The sequence below is a fragment of the Nematolebias whitei genome, chromosome 19 (genome assembly GCF_014905685.2).
Source record: "Nematolebias whitei isolate Nwh7 chromosome 19, NemWhi1, whole genome shotgun sequence".
Lineage (NCBI taxonomy): Eukaryota > Metazoa > Chordata > Actinopteri > Cyprinodontiformes > Rivulidae > Nematolebias > Nematolebias whitei.
This window is the reverse complement of record NC_056516.1, coordinates 19,291,172-19,291,633: the sequence shown is the minus strand read 5'-3', so window position 1 is coordinate 19,291,633 and position 462 is coordinate 19,291,172. Positions and strand designations below refer to the sequence as shown.

Here is a 462-nt window from a genome sequence, read left to right as displayed (position 1 = left end):
CGATTTAAAGAACAGCCGATGATGTTCACCGATTTAAAGAACAGCCGTTGATATTCACCGATTTAAAGAACAGCTGTTGATGTTCACCGATTTAAAGAACAGCTGTTGATATTCACTGATTTAAAGAACAGCTGTTGATGTTCACTGATTTAAAGAACAGCTGTTGATGTTCACCGATTTAAAGGAGAGCTGTTGATGTTCTTCACTGATTTAAAGAACAGCTGTTGATGTTCACCGATTTAAAGAACAGCTGTTGATGTTCACCGATTTAAAGAACAGCTGTTGATGTTCACTGAGGACTGTCCTGTACATTAAATTAGTTTATATGAATTATTGCCTAAGATACTGTAAGATACTTTAAAATAAATGTTGTCAACAAAGTTTCCAACTTCTCAAATTCCCCTGAGATTAATAATCTGTCTGTCTGTCTGTCTGTCTGTCTGTCTGTCTGTCTGTCTGTCT

At 36.1% G+C, this 462-nt stretch overlaps 1 protein-coding gene across 1 annotated transcript in view; it reads right to left on the bottom strand.

Moving 5' to 3' along the window:
* The window catches only part of col8a2 (collagen, type VIII, alpha 2), a 5,688-nt gene that overhangs the window by 2,359 nt on the left and 2,867 nt on the right, over positions 1-462 (bottom strand). The window lies entirely within an intron of this gene.